This window comes from Stenella coeruleoalba (genome assembly GCF_951394435.1).
Source record: "Stenella coeruleoalba genome assembly, chromosome: 3".
NCBI classification, from domain to species: domain Eukaryota; kingdom Metazoa; phylum Chordata; class Mammalia; order Artiodactyla; family Delphinidae; genus Stenella; species Stenella coeruleoalba.
This window is the reverse complement of record NC_137148.1, coordinates 121,162,503-121,186,300: the sequence shown is the minus strand read 5'-3', so window position 1 is coordinate 121,186,300 and position 23,798 is coordinate 121,162,503. Positions and strand designations below refer to the sequence as shown.

At 36.6% G+C, this 23,798-nt stretch overlaps 1 protein-coding gene across 11 annotated transcripts in view; it reads left to right on the top strand.

The window, feature by feature from the left end:
• The window catches only part of PRELID2 (PRELI domain containing 2), a 764,348-nt gene that overhangs the window by 704,362 nt on the left and 36,188 nt on the right, over positions 1-23,798 (top strand). For 9 of the 11 annotated variants that reach the window (XM_079916209.1, XM_079916215.1, XM_079916213.1 and 6 more), the window contains 2 exons: positions 7,176-7,273; positions 8,580-8,974. The gene's annotated coding sequence lies outside the window, so the exon portion shown is untranslated. Of the gene's footprint in view, positions 1-7,175; positions 7,274-8,579; positions 8,975-23,798 lie in introns of those variants that run through there. The other 2 variants (XM_079916212.1, XM_079916216.1) reach the window with 2 other exon arrangements.

Below are 23,798 nucleotides of genomic sequence, written 5' to 3'. Positions count from 1 at the left end.
GTGAACCATGGCTGCTGAGCCTGTGCGTCCAGAGCCTGTGCTCCACAACGGGAGAGGCCACAACAGTGAGAGGCCCGCGTACCGCAAAAAAAAGAAAAAGAAAAAGAAAGAAGAAGAGTAGAGACAGCCTATGGGAATAATGGGACACAATGAATAGAAGTAATATTTGCATTATAAAAATTTCAGAAGGATAATAGAAAAAGAAAGGAACAGAAAGTATATTTAAAGTAATAAAGGCTGAAAACTTACTGAACCTGGGGAGAGAAATGGACATCCAGATCTATGAGGTCCATAAGACCCTAAATAGGTTGAACCTGAACAGGGCTACCTTGAGACACATTACAATTAAATTGTCAAATGTCAAAGACAAAGAAAGAGGTTTAAGATCAGCAACAGGAAAGAGAGGAATTACATACAAGGAACTTCTGTAAGACAATCAGTGGATTTCTCAACAAAAACCCTTTAAGGCAAGAGAGAAAGGGATAACATAGTCAAACTATTGTAAGAAAATAACTCTTAACGAAGAATTCTGTGTCTGGTGAAGCTGTCCTTCAGAAACAAAGGAGAGATAAAGACTTCCTTAAACCAACAAAAGCTGAGGGAGCGCTTACCCCAGACCTGACTTACAAGAAATGCGACAGGAAGTTCTCTGAGTAGAAGTAAAAGAATGCTAATTAACATCATAAAAACATAAAAAGGTAGTGTAAATCTCACTGGTAATGGTAAATATATAGTCGTAGTTAATTCTACAATATGGTAATAGCAGTGTGTAAGTCACACACAACTTTAGTTTGAACATTAAAAAATAGCAGTAAAAATAACCATAACTACAACAATCTATTATTAGTAACACAATGTAAAAAACAATGTGCATCATAACAAAAATAACCTAAAATGTGAAGGAAAGGAGAAGTAAAACTGTAAATTTTATGAATTCTATTGAAGTTATCAGTTTAAAATAAGGTATTATAAATTGAAGATATTTTATGTAAGCATCATTGTAACCACAAGGGAAAATCGTCTATTAATTACACAAGAGAACATGGTAAAGAGGTCAAAGTACACTGATACCAGAAGACATCAAAACACACACAAACACAAAGATATCAGGTTAAGAAATAAGAAACAATAGATCTATAACACAGTTAACAAAATGGCAATAGTAGGCCCCTACCTATCAATAATTACTTTAAATGTAAACAGATTGAACTTATTTAAATAAACAAATAAATAAATGTAAAAAATATAGAATGGATTAAAAAAATAATATCCAACAATATCCTTCCTACAAGAGATTCACTTTAGCCTTAAAGACATACATAGACTGAAGTTGAAGGTATGGAAAGAGACATTTCAAGCAAATGGTAAACCTAAAAAGAAAAAAAAAGCCAGGATGACTGTACTTATATCAAAAAATATAGACTTTAAATCAAAAATGGTAAAAAGACAAAAAAGTCATTATATAATGAGAAACGGTTCAACCCATCAGGAAGCTATAACAATTGCAAATATTTATGTGCCCGACATTAGAGAAGCTAAATACATAAAGCAAAAACTAACAGAGATAAAAAGAGAAATTAACAGTAATATGATTAAGAGTTGGGGATTTTAATACCCCATTCTCAATAATGGATAGATCACCCAGACTGAGAATCAATAAAGTAAGAACAGATTTGAGCAACACTATAGACCAAATAGACCTAACAGACATATACAGAACATTCTGTCCAACAACGGAATACATATTCTTCTCAAGTACACATGGAACATTTTCTAAAATAGACCATATATAGTCCACAACACGAATGTTACCAAATTCAAGAAGACTAAAATCATACCAAGTTTCTTCTCTGACTACAATCGCATGAAACTAGAAATCAATACAAGGGGAAAACTGGAAAATTCATAAACATATGGAAATTAATCAACACCTTCTTGAACAACGAATGGATCAAAGAATAAATTAAAGAGGGTGTAAGAAAGTTTCCTGAGACACAAAAATGGAAATACTACACACCAGAACTTGTGGGATGAAGCAAAAGCAGTTCTAAGAGGCAAGTTCATAACAACAAATGTCTACATTAAGAAACAAGAAGGATTCCAAATAAATAAACTAACTCTATTCCTTAAGGAAATAGCAAAAGAAGAACAAACTAAGACCAAAGTTAGCAGGAGAAATGAAACAATAAAGATTATTATTATTAAAAAGTACAGAAATAAATGAAATTGAGAACAGAGAAACAATAGAAAAGTTTAACCAAACTAAGAGCTGGTTCTTTGAAAAGATTAACAAAACTGACAAACTTTTACCTAGACTAACTGAGGAAAAAGAGAAAGGACCCAAATCAACAAAATTATAAATAAATTAAAAAATGGAGACATTACAATTGATACCACAGAAATTCAAAGGATGACAAGAGCTACTATAAACAACTATATGCCAAGAAACTGGACAGCCTAGAAGAAATTTTAAAAATTCTTAGAAGCACACAATTTACTAAGACTGAATCAGGAAGAAGTAGAAAATCTGAATAAACCAATTACTAGTAAGGAAATTGAATCAGAGATCACAAATTGCCCAGTGAAGAAAAGCCCAGGACCAGATGGTTTCATTGGTGAATTTTACCAAACGTTTAAAAAATAATTAATATCAATTCTTCTCAATCTCGTCCAAAATATCAAAAGGGGGGGAGGGGACACTCCCAAACCCATTGTATGAGGCCAGCATTATCCTGACACCAACACCGGAAAAACATGACTAGAAAAGAAAACTACAGAGGCCAATATCCCTGATGAATACAGATGTAAAAATCCTTAATAAAATACCAGCAAATTGAATTTAGCAGCACATGAAAGGAATCATACACCATGATCGAATGGGATATATCTCTGGGATTCAAGGATGCAACATACATGAATTGATCAATGTGATACAGCACATTAATAGAATGAAAGAAAAAATCATCTGATCATCTCAATTGATACAGAAAAAAAGCACTTGACAAAATTCAGCATTCATTCATGGTAAAAACTGAACTATTAAAGAACATATTAAAGGCCATATATGATGTGCCCACAGCTAACATGATACTCAATGGTGAAAAGTTGAAACCTTTTCCTCTAGGATCAGGAACAAGCCAAGGTTTCCCACTCTCACCACTCTTATTCAGCATAGTACTAGAAGTCCTAGCTAGAGCAATCAGGCAACAAAAAGAAATGAAAGGTATCAGGACTGGAAAGGAAGAATTAAAATTGTCTCTATTTGTAGATTACATGATTTTATATATAGAAAATCCTAAAGACTCAACCAAAAACTGGATAGATCTAATCAATTCAGTAAAGTTGCAGGATACAAAACTAACATATAAAAATCATTAATCTTTCTATACACTAACAATGAACTTTCTGAAAAAGAAATAAAGAAATTTATCCCATTTACAACAGCACCAAAAACAATAAAATACTCAGGAATAAATTTAAATATGGAGGTAAAACTTATGTACTCTGGAAACTATAAGACGCTGATGAAAGAAATGAAAGAAGACAAAAATAAATGGAAAGTCATCCATGTACATGGATTGGAAAGATTAGTGTTGTTAAAATGACAATACTACCAAAAACTATCTATATATTGAATGCAATCCCTATCAAGATTGCAATGGTATTTTTTTTACAGAAGTAGAGAAAAGCACTTCTAAAATTTATATGAACCACAAAACACCCTGAATAGCCAAAGAAATCCTGAGAATGAAGAATGAAGCAGGAGGCATCACACTTCCTGAGTTCAAGCTATACTACAAACCTATAGTCATTAAAACAGTATGGTACTGGCATTAAAAACAGACAAAGAAACTAATGGAACAGAATCAAGAGCCCAGAGATAAACCCAAGAATATACAGTCAACTAATATTTGACAAAGGAGTCAAGAATACTACAGTATTCTGTACAGTTCAGTACAGCTAAGGTTTAGAGTGAGAGAGCCTCGTTGGTGGTGTAGTTGCCAATGGAGATTTAGGAAGGGGCAAGCTCGTGACAGGCTCCAGACCATCACTGTTTTCCATACCATCTAATGCAAAAAGTGGGAAGTGTGCTGTTGTTTGTGCTTTTGCTGGAAGGGCTCCTTTTGACAGCTCATAAAGCCATGATTGATGCGCAAAATATTTCTCAGGACTTCCCTGGTGACACAGTGGTTAAGAATCTGCCTACCAATGCAGGTGACGTGGGTTCGAGCCCTGGTCCAGGAAGATCCCACATGCCGTGGAACAACTAAGCCTGTGTGCCACAACTACTGAGCCTGCCCTCTAGAGCCCGCGAGCCACAACTACTGAACTCATGCACCACAACTACTGAAGCCTGTGGGCCTAGAGCCCGTGCTCTGCAATGAGAAGCCAGCTCAATGAGAAGACTGTGCACTGCAACAAAGAGTAGTCCCTGCTCGCCACAACTAGAGAAAAGCAACAAAGATCCAACACAGCTAAAAATAAATACATAAATAATAAAATAAATTAAAAAATAATATTTCTCAGCTTTTGCCACCTTGCTATATAGTTCCCACATGTGCTTAAGGGAAAATTTGAATCACCAGAGTCATTGATAAGCTTAGAATATACTATTCTTGAAAGGTTCTGAGAAGAGCTGGTCATCCTTATTTCTCTGCCTCAGACAGATTTTTGGAGAAACATTTTAGTGTTTGCATGACCTTTAATCAGATATACTGCACTTTTTAATTTATTTTTATTTATTAAAATTTTTTTAACATCTTTATTGGAGTATAATTGCTTTACAGTGGTGTATTAGTTTCTGCTTTATAACAAAGTGAATCAGCTATACATATACATATGTCCCCATATCTCCTACCTCTTGGGTGTCCCTCCCATCCTCCCTATCCCACCCATCTAGGTGGTCACAAAGCACTGAGCTGATCTCCCTGTGCTATGCAGCTGATTCCCACTAGCTATCTTTTTTACATTTGGTAGTGTATATATTTCCATGCCACTCTCTCACTTCCTCCCAGCTTACCCCTCCCCCTCCCCGTGTCCTCAAGTCCATTCTCTAGTAGGTCTGCGTCTTTATTCCCATCTTGCCCCCAGGTTCTTCATGACCTTTTTTTTTTTTTAATATTCCATATATATGTGTTAGCATACGGTATTTGTTTTTCTCTTTCTGACTTACTTCACTCTGTATGACAGACTCTGGGTCCATCCACCTCACTACAAATAACAATTTCACTTCTTTTTATAGCTGAGTAATATTCCATTGTATATATGTGCCACAACTTCTTTATCCATTCATCTGTCCATGGACACTTAGGTTGCTTCCATGTACTGGCTATTGTAAACAGAGCTGCAATGAACATTGTGGTACATGACTCTTTTTGAATTGTGGTTTTCTCAGGGTATATGCCCAGTAGTGGGACTGCTGGGTCATATGGTAGTTCTATTTTCAGTTTTTTAAGGAACCTCCATACTGTTCTCCATAGTGGCATCAATTTACATTCCAACCAAACAGACTGCACTTTTTTAGATCCCAGTAAATTACTGCCTTCCTGTAAGTACTGGAGGGACTTAACGGTACCATTAAGAAATGCATAAGTATCATGTTTTTATTTTTTTCTTCATGCAGGTTTTATTCCTGCCAGAAACTTTTTTTTTCAGTTTTGCCTATGGAAATTAAGCATGATTTAATTAGCAATAAAAGTTTTCCAAGTTATCTTCCTTCTGGGTCTAATGTAATTCCTAGAGCCCTTCTTATGCTATAAAAGGACTGGGTTCTTCAAAATCTCTCCTTCTTAATCATCACTAGCTTATTAGCATCACCTCTCTTCACTCTTCTTTTTTTTCTCTTCCTCTGAAGAATAGTGACACTGATCTGAAAATCAGGACACATTTCCACATAACTGAACATTCTTTACTAGATGTCATATCCAACTTCAAAGTATGAGAATTGCATTCCTATATTAGCTAGGACTGTCTTGTTTCAAGTGACAGAAATGAATTCAACCTGGTTTGAGCAAACAAAAGACATTTATTGGGTTCCTCCAATGGAAGAGTCCAGAGTGTCCTACTTCAGGCCTGGTTGGGTCCAGGGACTCAAATTACATTGCAGTCTCTCTCCCCAGCTCTTGGCTCTGCTTTGCTCTGTGTTAACTTCAATTTTAAAAGGTTCTTACCATGTGGTGGCTATTTGTGTCCTGGGGAGGCAATATTCCTACTGACTAGGAACTGGACATATGTAGATAGAAGTGGTTTCATGAAAAACCAAGGTTTTGCTACTAAGTAAAGGGGGATGGATGACAGAGAGGCAAAAATGACAGATTTCCCTATACAATTACTTTTATTAAAAGTTTTAAGATTTATGATACCTAAAATACAGTAAAATCATCATCTTATTTTACAGACATGGTAAGGCCTCATAATTTAGTCATTGTATTTTTGAGGTCCCAGGATTTCAAATTATGTGATATATAAACTTTGAAACTCATGTAAAGAGTTCTACAGTTTCCACAGGGGAATTTTGTCTAAACAGTGAGGTTATTAAATAAAAAATTCCTTTGTCTCCATTTCTTCAGACACATTGCTAACATTTTCATAAGGATGATATAGTTCTGATTTGGGGAAGACAAGAACCTGATAAATTTTCTTAGCAGTCTTTTAAGTCCTGATCTCATTTTCTTAGCAGTCTTTTCTGTGCCTAAAAGGAGTCTATTATCCTTTGCTTCATTACGTATGTCCACATGTAATGCAAGAGCATTTTCTGGTAGGTGCATCTAAAACTCCACAGGATACCTATCAACACCCAGGGCTCTGCCTGCAGAGGGATCCCTAACAGTTCATTTTACCTCTCTTGGAGCAATAGGAACGTATTTTGCCACCCTCACTAATTGAAAGAAACTGGACACTTCTAATGAAATGTTGACATTTCTGCAGGTTACGCAGTATAAAGAAAAAGTCAGATTCTTTTTATTAAAGACAATAAAACATCCTCATTATATCCTCTGACTTTGTAGAATTCCTATCTGTATTCTATGGAATAACATGATTGATGAGTTGAGGTCTTCACTTACAGGAAGCAAATAGTTTTCCCCCTTTTTTCCCTAAATTTAGGATGACTTTGAATCATTTGCCTTGGCCTGTTGTGCACATTAACATTTGCCTCATTCTCTGCTTCTTTGCAGCAAGCCATTGAATGCTGGCCTCACTTCTTCATCCAACTTGCTTTTGAAGATGAGATTTCAGTTTCCTGAATGAATGCCTTTGGTCCTGTTCTTTTCAGGTAAAATGTAAATAGCTAATTAGCAGCTCTCTCGTCTTCATGATCTTAGGGTTTTGCATATGAGTTATGGAGAGGATTCAGAATTATTATTATTTTTGAGCTAATTATCCAAGTTGATTAGAGAAGACTTTAAAAATTAAAAAAAAAAACGAAACTCTCCCTGTTTATTACCAATGAGTGTTCAGATGCCATCTGGAGCTGTTGGGAGAGATGAGAGTGATTTGGTGCTTTGATTAGGTCACATGATTGGCCACCAGCACTGATAATCACATCATTAATGGCATATGGACAGAGGAAATTACCTGCAGCAAGAGGAGAGAACAGAGGGCGAGACCATTTTCCACCCTGACCTTTAGCACACAGCTCCTCAAGGAGAGAGCGAGGAAAGGTGGATGCACAGAGAAGACCTCAGTAATGTGCCACACAGTATAAATGGATCCATAGCTCCAGGGTGGGCTCCCCGGTGGCTAAACAAACACGTCATACCTGACCACTGGGCAGAGTATAAGAACAGCTACCATCTGCTCTGAGTTTACTAGATCCAAGGTGCTGTGCAACATATTCTACAACATCAATTTGTTCTTTAATCTCACAACAACTATACCAGGGATTACTATTGCCTCCATTTCATATATGACAAACCGAGTCTAACAGACATCAAGTAACTTGGTGAAGTTCACACAGCTAGCTGGTGAGTGGCAGACTTGAAGTTTGAATCCAGATCCACTTAATGTCAAACCCTGTTCTTATCCACCGGATCCACCAATTCCAGGCTACTGGTAGATGGACCCATAGAAGGGCAGATAATAAGCTTGAGACTCATGGTGTTTTTGTCCACTTATATTCCCTTCACTGGGGACAGTGTGAGCTTTCTGAGGGGGCATCAGATGAGTCAGCACATAATAATAATGATAAAACTTCAAAGCCTAATATTTATAGTACTTCCCATATAATGTGTCATCATTTGATCCTCTCATGTACCCTCTAAGAAAGGAAGCTCTATTAAGTGATTCAGGAAGGGCTGCCCTTGGCCCAATACTACTATACTATCCACTGTACACAAAGTGGAATGGAGACATAGTATCAAACATGGATGGAGCAGAGTCAGATGTCAATGGTGGGGTGAAAATAATAACTAGAGAAAAAATAATAAGAAGAATACTCCCCTCATATTGAGAACTCTGAGCCAAGCTGGGATATTAGCACTTCACTTATTTTGTTATTTTTAAGTGAACTTTGCTGACATATAATTTACTTACGATGAACGGCATCCATGAAAAGTATATAATTTGATGAATTATGACAGATATGTACACCTGTGAAACAACCACCTCAATCAAGACAGAAGACGTCCGTCATCCCCAGAAGGATACTCATATCCCTTTACAGGCAACTCCACCTTCTACCTTTGTTCTCAGGCCATCGGAGATCAATCTGCTTTTTGCCTCTGTAGGTTAGTTTTCCTTTTTAAAAGAATTTTATATAAATGGAACAATACACTATGCGCTATTTTGTATCTAGTTACTTTCACTCAGAATAATGATTTTGAGGTCATTCATTTTACTGTGTATAGAGTAGATTATTCTTTTTACATATTAGTAGTATTCTACTGTATGGATATATTTGTCTACCCATGATTTATCTATTGATGGACATTTGTATTGTTTCCAGTATGTGGCTATTCCAAATAAAGATGCAATGAACACTAACATTTATGTCCTTGTGTGTTTTTATTTCTCTGGAAGTAGATACTTATGATGGAATGGCTGAGAAACTGCGTAAGAGACTGCCAAATATTTTCCAAAGTGGTGGTATAATTTTATATTCCCGTAAACAGTGTATGAGAGTTTCAGTTGCTCCACATTCTCATCAACACTTTTTACTTTCTTTTTGATTTTAGACATTCTAATGGGTGTAAAATGGCATCTCACTGTGGTTTTAATATTCAGTTCCTGATGATTAATGATATTATCTTTTCAGATGATTATTCACCATTCATATATTTTCTTTTGTGAAGTATCGGTTCAAATCTTTTGCAACTTTTTATTAGATTGCTTGTCGGCTTATTATTGAGTTGTAATGGGACTTAATATATTCTCACTAAAATTCTGTTGTCAGCTAAATGTATTCCCAATATTTTTACCATTCTCTTTTGCCTTCTCATTTTCTTAACTCATTACTGACCAGGGGATTTTGCAGAAACTAACACCTGTGGCCATAATATATCTCCAGTCAAAAATGTGTTAATAGTGTCTTTCAAAGAGAAAACTTTTCATTTTGAATAAATCCAATTTATGATTTTTTCTTTTATGTTTGTATCACTTTATTTACTACAGCACATTTAACTTCTCATCCACCTTGTATGATATTGTAATTGTCTGAATTTTTCAGATGATTAAATTAGCTCTCTCAGAGATTATATAAGTTGCCCAAATAACACATCTGTAAGAATGCTAAATTCGAACCACTGAATGCGTGTGAAGTCAGAGGAATGTAGTCATGGGGTTACTAGCAGGAGAATGCAATGGAGATTCAGAAATGTCTGTGTAGGCAAGTGTGAAGATCAGAAACTAGGGCAACATTTTGAATTCTGTTGAAGAGATGATGATTCATTTCCTGGGAGGAGTTTGATATGAGGATCTATCCAGCCTCTCTTCTTGATTGAGATTTTTCCAGGCTGAAGGATAGGAATTTTTGTGCCCGATGCCTGATGCCCAGCTTATAATCACAAGAACTAAGATAAGAAGCAGTGGGTCTCCTTACTACTAGTCCAGTGCTCTGCCCACACCTCTGGGAGAAAATTCCCATCACAGTCATTATCATGATTTCACAGAAAAATCTATGATTAGCTTAGGTAGTTAAACAAAGTTATATTTTTCTTCTTAGAGAGAATACAAATAGGACATAATTTTTCTTTTGAAATATAAATGGCAAGTAGTCTCTTGACTTCACAAGAGTCAAGAAGGATTGAAGAGTCGCTGCCCAACTTGATCCTCCCACAACTCTTCTCAGAGGAAAACTCAAGAAAACCTCCCTTCCCTCCTCATTTCCTATTATTCAGGCAGACATCATAAACTGCAATTTATTACTCCCTCACAATGGCATCCTGCCCTTTCTCCTGCCATATTTCTCTAGCCAACTCGATGCTCAGATCTATTTCGGCAGATGTGAGTTCTATATTTCTCTTGCCCCTGGCTACCTTTGAATTACCACAGCTCTGCAGCGCTGTAGGTCTATCATCTGAAGGTGTGACAAAGAATATTGTACAACTACCGTCGATAGCAACTTTAAATGGAAATTAGATTCTTTCCCTCCTTATTTTTATGTTTAATTTGGGCAAACTACATTTCCAGACATCATGTTCACTGCAATCATCTATCTTTTAGAGAGCAATAGTGGTCCTGCTTGCTTAAGCACCTTGCATTTTTCATATCAGTCTTTCTTTCTTTCTTTCTTTCTCTCTTTTTTTTAGTAGCATACCTGTGCCACATGGAAGGGCATAATGTGCTTTCATGAATCTGACTACTCTTTCAAGCAATAGGAAATGGGAGAGTCACTTACCCTGCTGATGAAATGCACTGCAGTGGTCTGGGGGACTTTAACTCCTGGATTCTATTACAAGAGTTATATGCATCTTCAGGAGAAATGCCCTGGAGCCCAGATAGATCTCTGGAAGACTGAACTTTAAACCTTATAGTATCTTTGAAAATGTAAGGGGGCGGCAGATCTATGGGAACACCAAAAAAGTAACCAGTACACAACCAGTAAACCCTTTGAAATAAAGTAGTCAAATAAGCTGTTTGAATAAACTGAATGCTCAAGTCCACCAGAACAGTAGATCTAACCCAGTGTGAACATCTCAGGTTATCTTTATTTGACAAAATGTTTTGTTCATTTATTAGGGGAACAAAGGTCCTTTGGGTCAATCTAACTCTTGCAAAGCTTATAGACAAAAAGAATACTGTTGGGTTTAATGGTCATTCTCAGCTTGCCTCCATCAGCTATATCTTGCCCTTCTCTTCCCTGCTCTTTGTCCCAGGAAGGCTGACCTCTGTGCATTGAATGGCCTAGGCTCTTGCCCTCTGGTCTCTGGTTGAGTTGGACCAATGGGAGACACTGATAGGAGAAGGGAGAGTGGGAGGAGACAGAGGGTAGAGCATTTATTCCTCCCTTGCCCTCCCTTCTGCTTTCTTATGGTGCTGGCAGTGACTATGCTCCTCTGCAGTCCTTGCATCTACCAGCCAGCCACTCCATGGCTCCAACTCTTCTGGGTCTGGTAACACCTTTCCCCCTCCTGCTCCTTCAAACCTAGGGCTGATAATGGATTCCCACTGTTGCCATTCTCTGGCTGTCTTATATCTCTAATTGTTTTCTTCAATCCTGTCTATACTTGCATAATTGTCCAATCATGAAATTATTTTTAATTAAATTTTTTTTGCATCTATTTCCTGAAATGATTCAACTTGAGTTTTCTTGATAGAAACTTTTTCTTGACAAGTTGGTTCTTCTCTCAGTGTGATTACTTAGCAAGCTACAAATGCTTATTGCTAATGGTATCTTAAGCATGTTTTGAGCAAATAAAACACACACAAATTCTCTAATAGTCATGAATTGAATAATCACAAATAATGCCATTTATACTCAACCCTTTATCTGCCTAGCCTCTTTAGATATTGGAGTTTGTAACCTGCTATGTTGCTTCCCTGGCTTTGAAAAGTCCCAGTAAAGATTCAGGTGAGGCATTTACAAAAGTGCTTGAAACAGGTTTAATTTCTCTTTAGGAAGTCTTGTGCTGCAGGTGAGCTGGTATTCAAAGAACCTCTTGCCTTGGTGCCTGGCAAGCATGATGCAACTATCCTCTGCCTGCCTCCCTTCCCAAGATCTCATTCTAAGTCCTAGGCAATTAGACCACTATAGTGATTGTTTCTAAAGCTCACTCACTCTTTAAGGGCAGAATATATACATTAAAACACTATCCTTTAAATTTTTTTTCCTGGGTTAGCGACAACACTGCACCCATTAAAACAGGGTGGTGGGGGAAGGAGGGACCTTAAACTGTAATGGACTTGGAAAACTGACCCAATTTGCCGCTTATACATTTTACCTTTTTTTAGGTGAAATGAAGCTAACGAGCTTACTGTTTCCATTTTCTGATTCCACTATTTTTCCAATAAGGAAGATGTTTGCTTGCTGTAAATTAACTACTTGGAAACTATATCAATTCCTCTTGTAATTTTAGCTTTTCCAAATTAGTTTCATATTTTTAGGTATTGCCAATCAAGAAATTGCTAATGGTAATTTTAAAAATACTTCAAACATTCATGGTGACTAGACTCTATAACTGAAAATGTACAAAAATGGTATTTCTTATCTTTTTTTTTTCAATTAGGATCCCTCTCAAGTGTAATTCATTCAATAAATACTAAGCACTTATTATGAGCCAGTGCTCGTCATGGCTATGAATATAACTATAAAAAAAGACATAGTCTCTTACCCTAAATGAGTTCAATTCCCAGCCCATGCAGACATACCATAATTTGACAAGTTCCACAGGAAATCTTGGAAAATTCATTATTTGCGGTTGCAACTATTCCTGAGCATTGGAGATCCACAAACTAGGGTAATTTATGACTCTGCTTAAGCATGGATTGAACTTCTCAGACTTTGGGGTTGGTCTGAGAACAGGGCAGATAACTGATCTAGTGGGCGAGCAAATCTGACATCTCAGTATCTACATCTCATCATGGCCTTAATGCTCACAACCCACATTAAGTAATAAAAACTTTATCTTTGAAAAGAAATCCAACTGCAGTGTTTGTGACAATGTGAGGAGAAGTAAGCAGTCTAAGAAAATGCTGGTTTTTTACAGAGTGTAGGAATGCTGGATAATTTAAGAAGTAACATGTCACATTCCTTTATGGGTGGGGATATATGACGGGAATGTGTCACAAGTTTTATATAAGTGGCTTTCAAACTTTTTTATCCATAACCTATGTTAAAAATAACTTTTCTTCACAATCTAATAAACACACACACATGCACACACACACAATGAACCAGAACTTCAATAGCACAATACTTGCTTTTACTATAGGTCATATACTCTGATATTTCCCCAATCCTTTCTCTTTTTCTATTCCTTTTTTTTTTAAAAATGCTGATTGTGTCCCACTAAACTGACTTTATGACTGACTAATGGTTTGAAAATCACTGTTCTATATTAACAATATAAACGAATAAGAAGTCAGTTGATAAAGCTGTTCAGCTGGTTATCCAGCCAGAATTTATTTTAATAGTATTATAAATTACTTTAATCCCATGTTTATAGATTCATTAAGGGTCTTATAGGGTCACTTAAATTTTTCATTTGTTCTTCACTGCACTTTGTGGAAGGAATTATATAATACAATAATACCTTGAATATAGGGGTTTGCAGAGCTCTCAGGAGAAAGTCAAATATAAGTTCAATAAATAAAGTGGCTTAAGAGTATGAATGAGGGAAGGATAATGGTTGAGCGACTGATCTGAGAAAGTACCATATGATAGGACTGTAGAAGATGAGTAGAGTTTGTCAGGTAGAGATTGGGAAAGGACAGTTCAGACTAGAAGGGTGTGATCTAGCTGGGAGACCAGTGAGAAGTAGCTTGTATCTAAGAGGTAGGCAAGAAGATACAGTGAGGACTCAATAATTGAGACTGGAATGTATCGAGTGGCAAAATCAGGGCCTAGTTGCTTCATTTACTTGATGGAACATGAAGTTCCCTTTCACTGAACAAATGGACAACTTTTATAGACATAGATTATTTTATTACAACTGGACAGAACAGGATCCTAGAGTTTCTTTGAGATTCAGGGTGGAATTCAGGAAGAGAAAAAAAATAAAATTTATAAGATTATTTCTGTCCTAGACTGCAAACTCTTTAAGGAAGTAGAGACCTCAGTTTGAATCATTCATATTTCCTAGCATCTAAATAGACATCTCTCCAAAGAAGACACACAGATGGCCAAAAGGCATATGAAAAAATGCTCAACACCACTAATTATAAGAGAAATGCAAATCAAAACTACAATGAGATATCACCTCACACCAGTCAGAATGGCCATCATCAAAAAGTCCACAAATAATAAATGCTGGAGAGAGTATGGAGAAAAGGAAACCCTCCTACACTGTTGGTGGGAATGTAAATTGGTGCAGCAACTATGGAAAATACATGCAGGTTCCTCAAAAAACTAAAAATAGAGTTACCATATGATCCAGCAATCCCATCCCTGGGCATACATCCAGAGAAAACTCTAATTTAAAAAGATACATGTACCCCAATGTTCAAGGCAGCACTATTTACAATAGCCAAGACATGCAAGCAACCTAAATGTCCATCAACAGATGAATGGATAAAGAAGATGTGCTATATTTATACAATGGAAAATTAGTCATAAAAACGAATGAAATAATGCCATTTGCAGCAACAGGGTTGGACCTATAGATTATCATAAGTGAAGTAAGTGAAGTAAGCCAGACAGAGAAATACGTACATCATATGATACCACTTTTATGTGGAATCTAGAAAAAAAATGATACAAATGAACTTATTTACAAAGCAGAAATAGACCCACAGCCATAGAAAACAAACTTATGGTTACCAAAGGGGATGGTGGGGAGGGGTAAATTAGGAGTTTGGGATTAACATATACACACTACTATATATAAAATATTAGATAACCGAAAAGGACCTACTGTATAGCACAGGGAGCTACACTCAATATTTTGTAATAACCTATAAGGGAGAAGAATCTGACAAAAATAGATATATATGTATGTATAACTAAATCGGTTTGCTGTACATCTGAAACTAACACAACATTGTAAACCAACTATACTTCAATAAAATAAATAAATTAATAAAACAGGACATGGTGCATAGTAAGTATTCGAGATACTTCTAAGTGAATAAATCATTGAGTGAATGGATAAGGGAGTACACAGTTTATCTGGGCTGGTGATAATCAACTGAATGCTACTCGTCCAAGGTCCCTTGTCCTTTAATGTGGTTATATAGAGTTTGCATTTACTCTAATTCTAGTAACATTCTAAATATTCTAAATGCTCTTTCTGTCCTCTTCCTGGCTGATCTATTCTAAGTTCATAAGCATCCTCTATAATATTCTATCTTTGCTGATTATTTTTATTCAGAACATCTCTTTTTTTCTACACTGTCCTTTATGTATCTTAGCCAGCAATCCGGTACTCCAAATGAAATCTTATCCATGAAGCCTTGCTTAGAAATGTTTTATCTCTTAGTACCCTTGATTCTCCTCTCATTTAATTTTTAAATTTACTAATTATGAGATAAAAATAATTTAATAATTATTTAATATTTTAATATATACATATATATTTTAAATTTCAGAATACTTGAAAAATGAAAAGGATCCGATATTAACAATTTCTACAATCCTATTACATAGAGAAAACTCTGTTAATATTTTGTTGCTTGCAGTTACTAATATTTTAATATGTCTACATAATGAATTAATAATATATACATATATATGAATATAAATTGAGATTAGGAGATCTGTAACATTTTATATATCACTTTTCACTTAATTAAATGTGAACTTTTCCTCATTTTCTTAAATATTTCTCAAGAACCTCCCTTTAATGTCTACAGAGTATCCCATTATTCTATCATATTGGAACATATATTTAATTAAGCTCTTCATATTTTTTGTTGGGCACTGTGTTGTTTCCAATATTTTACTTCTCAACAACCCTGTGATAGATATTCTTCTAGCCAACATTTTATATTTGTACCTATAATTTCCTTTGCATAAATAAATAGAATTGAAAACATTTGGAAAAGGGGTATAAGCATTTTAAATACTATCACTAAATGTGACAAATGGCAAATTGCCCCAATGTCTATCCCAGAAGATTACAGCAATTTACACTCTCCCCAGGAGATTATGAATGCCTTATCTCTATGTACTTATCACCTTTAGAGCTTAGTAATTTGAGAGCTAAAAAAATGACATCAGCACTCAGTGAATTTTGTTTTGTTTTGTTTTTTAACATGTGGCCTCTAACATTATTGCATATTGTTTATTTTCCATTTTTTTCAAGTGGCAGTTCACGGCCTGTATTCATTTTTCAACTCAAATGTTAATCTTTTTCTTTTTGTTTGAAAAAGCCATTAGTTTTAAAGAATTCTCTGAACTTCTATAGCACTTGTCCATTCCTCTCATATAATGTGAGCCTGTTTCTTTTTTCATTGAAGCATGCATTTTATTCATATTTCATTTCAATTTTATTCACTAAAATTGTAACTATTAGCCATTATTTAAAAATTTTTTTAACATCTTTATTGGACCATAATTACTTTACAATGTTGTGTTAGCTTCTGCTGTATAACAAAGTAAATCAGCCATATGTATACATATATCCCCATATCCGCTCCCTCTGCTGTCTCCCTCCCACCTCCCTATCCCACCCCCTAGGTGGTTACAAAGCACTGAGCTGATCTCCCAGTGTTATACAGCTGCTTCCCATTAGCAATCTCTCTTACATTTGATTGTGTATATATGTCCATGTTACTCTCTCACTTCATACCAGCTTACTCTTCCCCCTCCCCGTGTCCTCAAGTCCATTCTATGTCTACATCTTTATTCCTGTCCTGCCACTAGGTTCGTCAGAACCATTTCTTCTTTTTTTAGATTCCATATATATGTGTTAGCATATGGTATTTGTTTTTCTCTTTCTGACTTACTTCACTCTGTATGACAGACTCTAGGTTCATCCGCCTCACTAAAAATAACTCAATTCCATTTCTTCTTATAGCTGAGTAATATTCCATTGTATATATGTGCCACATCTTCTTTAACCATTCATCGGTCAATGGACACCTAAGTTAGGTGTTATTCGAGATTTACACGTTGTTAGGGTTGTTATTCGAGATTTTTCTTGTTTCTTGAGGTAGGATTGTATTGCTATAAACTTCCCACTTAGAACTGCTTTTGCTGCATCCCATAGGTTTTAGGTCATCGTGTTTTCATTGTCACTTGTTTCTAGGTATTTTTCGATTTCCTCTTTGATTCCTTCAGTGATCCCTTGGTTATTTAGTAGTGTATTGTTTAGCCTCCATGTGTTGGTATTTTTTACTATTTTCCTCCTCTAATTGATATTTAGTCTAATAGCATTTTGGTCGGAAAAGATATTGATATGATTTCAATTTTCTTAAATTAACCGACGATTTATTTGTGACCCAAGATATGCTCTATCCTGAAGAATGTTCCATGAGTGCTTGAGAAGAAAGTGTACTCTGTTGTTTTTGGATGGAATGTCCTATAAATATCAATTAAGTTCATCTTGCTTAATGTGTCATTTAAAGCTTGTGTTTCCTTATTTATTTTCATTTTGGATGATCTGTCCATTGGTGAAAGTGTGGTGTTAAAGTCCCCTACTATGATTGTGTTACTGTTGATTTCCCCTTTTATGGCTGTTAGCATTTGCCTTATGTATTGAGGTGCTCCTATGTTGGGTACATAAATATTTACAACTGTTATATCTTCTTCTTGGATTGATCCCTTGATCATTATGTAGTGTACTTCGTTGTCTCTTGTAATAGTATTTATTTTAAAATCTATTTTGTCTGATATGAGAATTGCTACTCCAGCTTTCTTTTGATTTCCATTTGCATGAAATATCTTTTTCTATCCCCTCACTTTCAGTCCATATGTGTCCCTAGGTCTGAAGTGGGGCTCTTGTGGACAGCATATGTACAGGTCTTGTTTTTGTATCCATTCAGCCAGTCTATGTCTTTTGGTTTGAGCATTTAATATATTTACATTTGAGGTAGTTATCAATATTTATGTTTGTATTACCCTTTTCTTAAATGTTTTGGGTTTGTTATCGTAGGTCTTTTCCTTCTCTTGTGTTTCCTGCCTAGAAAAGTTCCTTTAGCATTTGTGGTGGTGCTGAATTCCCTTCAGTTTTGTTTGTCTGTAAATGTTTTAATTTCTCTGTCGAATCTGAATGAGATCCTTGCTGGGTAGAATAATCTTGGTTGTAGGTTTTTCTCTTTCATTACTTTAAATATGTCCTGCCAGTCCCTTCTGCCTTGCAGAGTTTCTGCTGAAAGATTAGCTGTTAACCTTATGGGGATTCCCTTATGTGTTATTTGTTGCTTTTTCCTTGCTGCTTTTAATTATTTTTTGTATTTAATTTTTGAAAGTTTGATTAATATATGTCTTGGTGTGTTTCTCCTTGGATTTATCCTATATGGGACTCTCTGTGCTTCATGGAATTGATTGACTATTACCTGTCCCATGTTAAGGAAGTTTTCAACTCTAATCTCTTCATATATTTTCTCAGTCCCTTTCTTTTTGTCTTCTTCTTCTGGGACCCCTATAATTCGAATGTTGGTGTGTTTAATGCTGTCCTGGAGGTCTCTAAGAGTGTCCTCAATTCTTTTCATTCTTTTTTCTTTATTCTGCTCTGCAGTTGTTATTTCCACTATTTTATCTTCCAGGTCACTTATCTGTTCTTCTGCCTCAGTTATTTTGCTATTGATTCTTGTAGAGAATTTCATTTATTTTGTTGTTCATCATTGTTTGCTCTTTAGTTCTTCTAGGTCCTGGTTAAACGTTTCTTGTATTTTCTCCACTCTATTTCCAATATTTTGGATCATCCTTACTATCATTACTCTGAATTCATTTTCAGGTAGACTGCCTGTTTCCTCTTCATTTGTTTGGTCTGGTGGGTTTTTACCTTGCTACTTCATCTGCTGTGTGTTTCTCTATCTCCTCATTTTGCTTAACTTACTGTGCTTGGGGTGTCCTTTTCACAGCCTGCAGGTTTGTGATTCCCATTGTTTTTGGTGTCTGCCTCTAGTGGGTGAGATTGGTTCAGTGGCTTTTGTAGGCTTTTTGGTGGAGGGGACCTGTGCTTGTGTTTTTCTTTTGGGGGCTTGATCTTGTCTTTCTGGTGGGCAGGGCCATGTCCAGTGGTGTGTTTTGGGGTGTCTGGGAACTTAGTATGATTTCAGGCAGCCTCTCTTTTAATGGGTCGTGTTGTGTTCCTTTCTTGCTAATTGTTTGGAATGGGGCATCCAGCACTAGAGCTTGGTGGCCATTGGGTTTACCTGGGTCTTAGCATTGAGACAGAGATCTCTGCGAGAGCTCTCACTGATTGATATTACATGAGGCTAGGAGGTCTCTGGTGGTACAATGCTCTGAACTCAGCTCTCCCTTCTCAGAGACCCAGGCCTGACACCAGGCCATAGCACCAAGACCCTGCCAGCTGCATGGCTCAGAATAAAAAGGAGAAAAAAAAGAAAGAAAAATAAATAAATAAAAAGAATGAAAATTAAAAAAGAAAATAATAATAAAAAAAGGAAGAGAGCAACCAAACCAAGAAATAAATCCACCAATGATAATAAGCACTAAAAACTAAACTGAGATAAACATAAAAATCAGAAACAAATCAGTAGCAGACAGCAAACCCAAAGTGTACAGTTGCTCCCAAAATCGACCGCCTCAATTTTGGGACAATTGGTTGTCTATTCAGGTATTCCACAGATGCAGCGTACTTCAACTTGATTGTTGAGATTTAATCTGCTGCTCCTCAGGCTGCTGGGAGAAATTTCCCTTTCTATTCTTTCTTCGCACAGCTCCTGGGGTTCAGCTCTGGATTTGACCCCGCCTCTGCATGTACGTAACCTGAGGGCATATGTTTTTTGCTCAGACAGGAGGGGGTTAAAGTAGCAGCTAATTCGGGGGCTCTGGCTCACTCAGGCCGAGGGGAGGGAGGGATACGGGATGCGGTGCGAGCCTGCAGCGGCAGAGACCAGCATGACGTTGCAACAGCCTGAGGCGCGCCGTGTGTTCTCCCTGGGAAGTTTTCCCTGGATAAGAGGACCCTGGCAGTGGCAGGCTGTACAGGCTCCCAGGAGGGGAGGTGTGGATAGTGACCTGTGCTTGCACACAGGATTTTTGGTGGCTGCAGCAGCAGCGTTAGCATTTCATGACCATGTTTGGTGTCCGAGCTGATAGCTGTGGATCATGCCTGTCTCTGGAGCTCATTTAGGTGGTGCTCTGCCTTCTGTGGGCAGACATGGAACGAATCCCCTCTCCTTGCACACCCCAAAACAATGGTCTCTTGTCTCTTAGGCAGGTCCAGACTTTTCTCTGGGTCCCTCCCAGCTAGCTGTGGTGCACTAGCCCCCTCAGGCTGTGTTCACGCAGCCAACCCCTGTCCTCTCCCTGGGATTTGAACTTTGAAGCCCAAGCCTCAGCTCCCAGCCCCCACCTGCCCTGGCAGGTGAGCAGACAAGCCTCTCAGGCTGGTGAGTGCTGGCCGGCACCGATCCTCTGTGCTGGAATCTCTCCACTTTGCCCTCTGCACCCCTGTTGTTGTGCTCTCCTCTGTGGCTCTGAAGCTTCCCCCTGCCTACCCCCGTCTCCACCAGTGAAGGGTCTTCCTAGTCTGTGGAACTTTTCCTCCTTCACAGCTCCCTCCCAGAGGTGCAGGTCCTGTCCTTATTCTTTTGTCTCTGTATTTTCTTTTTCCTTTTGCCCTACCCATGTACGCGGGGAATTTCTTGCCTTTTGGGAAGTCTGAGGTCTTCTGCCAGAGTTCAGTAGGTGTTCTATAGGAATTGTTCCTCATGTTGACGTATTTTTAATGTATTTGTGGGGAGGGAGGTGATCTCCATGTCTTATTTCTCTGCTATCTTGAAGATCTCTCTGTAACTATTATCCTTTAAAATGTCAATAGTTTATGATGTATCAATAGTGACAATCTATTTGTATTTTAGAGACTTTAGTAACAATCTGAAGTAAAAAAGTAAATTTTTGGAGAAGTAAATCTTTGTCACTATATATGCTTTAGAAGGCAAAGCCATACTGTTTTATACACACACACACACACACACAGCAACTAGATCATAGAGTTTTGAGCAAAGATGGTCTTATCCTTACTGAAATCCCATTATTTGAAGAGCAATGTGGATAAATGAGAAGTACATGTCTGTGGAATCTACTAGAGCTTAGATTTAAATAACAGCTTTTCACGTGGGCACACTCTTCAATCCCCTTAAACCTCAGTTTCTTTCTCCTAAAAAAAAAGAGGACAAATAATATGTCTTCTTCAGAGTGTGGTGACAATTAGATGAAATAATTTATGTAAGGCCCTACCATAGTGACTGGCATGTGGTGCAAAATCATAAATATTAACTACTTTTATTCTTATTTAAGTCTCTGTTTTTTGCATATTTATCACAATGTCTTGAAACATACTAGGTGCTTAATAAACATGATAAACTAGTCAATTCTGTTGAATGAACAAAATAGTCCAAATAGTTTATTAACTTGTTTTTCAATGTAACATTTAGAGAAATTTGTACCAAAGCTTGTTTTCTCCTCTTTCAAATGCATTCCACCTCCGTATCATTTAAAGTGTAACTAGTCTAAATCCAATAAATTCTCAATTCTCATGCCTAGGCTGTAAGTAGGCATATTATAATCACATTTTATGTCTTAATAAACTGAGTAACCAGAAGGCAGTGCTTTTCCACATCTGGGCCCTTTTCCACATGAAATACATGACATCTGCACTAGTAAACTCTTGAATGGATTTTTCAAAGTAGGGTTGTGGAGTGACCTGGTCCAAGCAATTCCATATCTCAATTTGGAATTTTGCTTCAAGGACTAAGGTAGTCAGAAATATTTGGGGCACTTTCCTCTGATGAAACCTGCCATTACATTCTGACTTTCACCAAATATGTAGTTCTTAGAATCACTTTAATTTGCTCTCCCCCTACCCCATCTTATTTTGTAGCACAATCATTTAAAGAGACCTTTGAAGAATGCTTTTAGGGAAAGCTAAACAATTTCTTACAGCTGCAAGCAAAGTTTCCTCCTTTGATTGACAATGGCTTCAGAGAGCCACGAAGTGTAACATTTTGCTTTTATTTATGCCTTTATTTATTTTACTGGCTATGCACAATCAAAAGATCTTATGAAATTGGTTTCTAATCATTTCCTAATCCCTCTTTGCATTAATGGGAATCAGTCCCATTCAACTGATATTGTTTCTCTTGAGTCTTCTGCCTTCTAGGTCAGTTTCACCTCATCTGGCCAGTGGCTACTGTGAATCAATAAATAATGGCACTTTAATACATCCTTATTGATGTAGACATAGCTGAAGTTTGACTGTATGTCCACTGGTCCCCAAGTCATTTCCCCATCAACAGGGATCTTCCTCTTTATCCTCTACCCACTTTCTTCATATGCAAAGATAAAATGGAAGGTAAATTACCCTTGCTGAACTATTTCTGTCCCTTCAATTTTCTGACTTACTTTTTTGAGACAGACAGCTTCCTATTTTCTTTAACATTTTTCCTTCTTGGGTAGGGAATTGAAAAGACATTCTGTCATCTGAGATACTGTTGTCCATTTTCTTTCCTTTCTTTTCATCTATATTTCACTTGTGTTAGCTTTTTCAGACTTTAGTCAATCTTTTCACATGCAATTCTTTCCCAGCATCTTTAGATCAGTTTTATCAATGTATAATTTGCACACCACAAAATGTATCTCTTAGTATTTTTGAGAGGAAGTAGAATGGAGGAATAAGAGCAACCATATCTTTTTGGTCACAATTTTTATCCCCATCTTTTATTTCCTCCTTAGTCAAAAATTAAACCTACTTTTAATATTTGCATGTTTTTTAAAGATTATTTTTACATTGTTTCTTGTCAACTTCTGTTTTCTTTCACATTAGATTGATAATTTCTCTGGTCCATGGTATGCCCTTCTTTTTGGTAAACATTTATTTGTCTATTTTTTATTGGACCTCAGGAGCTCAGATTTTTAAAGTACTCATAATTTTTGTAAACCTCTAAAAATTTGTCAATGAGATATTTGCTATGATATTAGCCCTACCTTGTAGACAGAATATCTAAAAAATAGATCATAGCACAGAAGGAACAGAATAAGGTTAAATTAATGCACAATAATCAGTATAGACTAATTAAAATATGCACTAAGAATTGTTTAGTATAGGTAGAAAAATGATGGCTACTAGAAACTATTGATTTTATAGGATAATAAGAAACAGTTCTAGGCTTGGTGAATTTGTGACACCATATGTTTGTCAACCAAATCACAGGAGGAAAATGGAAAATATGCACTGGGACTCACTGTTTCATTAATTCAGAAACTATGTATGGAGTACCTCCTGGTACAGAGTCTGGTTCTAGGTACTGGAATTATAGTTAATGAAGACTGACCAATTCTGCAATTTTTATGGAGCTTATATTCTAGAGCTTATATTCTGTCTAATAAAATAGCCATTACTCACATATGGATATTAAAATTAAAATTAAATAAAATTAAAAACTGAGCTCCTCAGTTGCATTGGCCACACTTTAAATGCTCAGTAGCCACATGTGGCTAGTGGCTATCATATTGGACAGAACAGATTTAGATCATTTCTAAGATCACAGAACATTCTATTAGAAGGGACTAT